The 2727-nt window shown below is 48.7% G+C and overlaps 1 pseudogene; it reads left to right on the top strand.

Annotated features, from left to right (window-relative positions):
- The first annotated feature begins 1131 nt into the window (after positions 1-1131).
- On the top strand, positions 1132-1786 carry LOC118631118 (annotated as a pseudogene).
- The last annotated feature ends 941 nt before the right edge of the window (positions 1787-2727 follow it).

Here is a 2727-nt window from a genome sequence, read left to right as displayed (position 1 = left end):
GAGGACATTTTTCCATTTTTTGTTCAGATAGAGTGGGAGGTAGAGAGAGGAAGAGAGAGAAAGATAAAAACATCAACGTGAAAGGGACACATCGAGTGGTTGCCGCCCGCACGACCAACCAGGGCTGGGGACAAACTGCAACCGAGGTACATGCCCTTAGTGGGAACCGAACCCGGGTCTCTCTGGACCACAGGCCAATGCTCTAACCGCTGAGCCAAAACAGCCAGGGCTAATTACTCTTCTTGATGATCTTATAAAACTAATTGGGCCAGCCCTGGCTGATGTGGCTCAATTGGTTGAATGTTGTCCTGTGCACCAAAAAGTTACTTGTTCAATTCCCAGTCAGGGCACATGCCTGTGTTTTGGTTCAGACCCAAGTAGGGGGCGTGCAGAAGGCAGGCGATAGATGTTTCTCTCTCACATCAATGTTTCTCTCTCTCTCTCCCCACTCTTTTCCCTTTCTGAAATCAATAAAATATATATATGTGTATGTGTATATATATATATTTATATATAATTGGGCCAAGTTTATTAAAACTAAACTTATTTGCCCAGCCATTGTGGCTCAGTGGTTGAGTGTCAACCCATGCACCAAGAGATCACCAGTTTGATTTCCAGTCAGGGCACATGCCCAGGTTGTGGGGCATGCAGGAGGAGGCCAATTGACATTCTGTTTCTCATTGCTGTTTCTGTCTCTTTCTCCCTTTCTGATTGGGTGGCAGCCAAAGTCTCCAACTCCCTCCTCCCTTGATATATGAAAAGAATTCTGAGAAACAGGATGTTTCAGAACACTACCCCAGGTATCCAGGTTCAATCACCCTGGGAGTGGAGACCCCCTTTGGTCTCCTTGTGGTTATACCTACGAAAGTAGCTAAATCACATTGTCCTCTCCCTCTAAGGGCTGCCAGCCCCTCACCCATAAAACCCCTATATACCCTACCTGTTAGAGATACCAGCGCTGACCCCGCCGTCGGAGTCAGCCCAGGCAGGTAACTCCCCAATAAAGTTCTCTTGCCTGAACCCAGGTGTGCATCTCCTTCTGCCGACCTTTCACTCTCCCTTTCTCTCTCTAAAATCAATAAAGAAAAAAAAAAAAAACAAAAACAAAACCCGGCTCAGAGAACAAACACCAGCACCATGGCCATGACTTTGGGTTACTGGGACATCCGAGGGCTGGCACACGCCATCCGCCTGCTCCTGGAGTACACAGACTCCAACCATGAGGAGAAGTACACGGTGGGGGACGCTCCCGACGTTGACAGAAGCCAGTGGCTGAGTGAGAGATTCAAGCTGGGCCTGGACTTCCCCAATCTGCCTTACGTAATGATGGGGCTCACAGGCTCACCCAGAGCAACGCCGTCCTTCGATACACTGCTCGCAGGCACCACCTCTGCGGGGAGACAGAAGAAGAGAAGATTCGCGTGGACGTTTTGGAGAATGAGATTATGGCCATTCGAATGGACCATGCCAGGACCTGCTGCAGCCCTGACCCGAGAAACTGAAGCCTGCGTTTTTGAAAGCGCTTCCTGAAAAGATGGGGCTCTTCTCGCGGTTCCTGGGGAAGAGGTCTCGGTTTGCAGGGGACACGCTCACTTACGTGGATTTCCTGGCTTACGACTTACTGGATATAATGCGAATGTTTGAGCCCAAGTGCCTGGGTGTGTTCTCGAACCTGAAAGGTTTCCTGGTCCGCTTGGAGGGCCTGAAGCAGATCTCTGCCTACATGGAGTCCCGCCGCTCCCCCCACCCCTGTGTGCTCCGAGAGGCCACGTGGGGCAACAAGTAGGGCCTGTGAGTGCAGGAGGCGGGAGCGAGGGGCACACTGGGGTCTGCAGAGCAGCTGGATGATTCTGCATTCTTAGACCCATCTGCTTTGCCTCTTTGCACTCCCTTCCCTCCCCTTCCTACCCCGACTAGAGGCCTTATTAGTCCCTTATCTGCCTCTCCAGCCTTTTTCCATCCAGGCTCTCTAAGCTGCAGCTCCCACTTTTCTTCAGTGATGTTCCTACCCGGGCCCACATTGATGCTCTTGTAGTAAAACCAACCAGACCCACATTCGCCTCTCTGATGGCGCTGCTTTGAGGAGACCAACCGGACGCCTGGCCCGAGGAACTCAGCCCTTTTCTCCCACCAGGGCCCTGAGGACTAGCGATGCCTGGGTGTGCAGACCCTGCTCCCCGGAGCGGTTCCTGCCCAGCCCTGCCCGATCCCCAGGAAAGCCTAATCACACCTGAAAAAACAAACAAAAAAAACAAACTAAACTTATTTTACAAATAAATTAGCTTTAATTTGGCTATATTTGATTAAAAAATGAGGTGATTTTAGAGAGAAAAATGTTTTGATAGAAACTATAACTTTGTGGATATTAGATTCTAATGTTTTTCGAGTTTGTTTTTGTTTTAAAATTTCAGCCTATAAACTGCAACGGATCCTGGATTTTTCTAGTTTTCTTAAATATTTGGCTGCCTTCTGACCTAATATTTTCATGTTTCCATCCTTTGACTTGAAATCACTGAGAACCAAAAATGCCCTTTCCTCAAAGCCATGCCAACAAAAGCGGGACAGACAACTTGCTATAGACTTTAGAGAAATCACCACGGCAGGTCATCTCTGGATAATTTTTGTTCCTGCAGAAAGATCGCTAGAGACATTCAAACTGAAGACCAGGAGAATCTATCCGCCTGCCTTCATTCTATCTGAAGATGATTGGACACGAACATCTAGAAA

The sequence above is a fragment of the Molossus molossus genome, unplaced genomic scaffold (assembly GCF_014108415.1).
Source record: "Molossus molossus isolate mMolMol1 unplaced genomic scaffold, mMolMol1.p scaffold_m16_p_15, whole genome shotgun sequence".
Taxonomy (NCBI): domain Eukaryota; kingdom Metazoa; phylum Chordata; class Mammalia; order Chiroptera; family Molossidae; genus Molossus; species Molossus molossus.
This window is presented reverse-complemented; position numbering and strand designations above follow the sequence as displayed.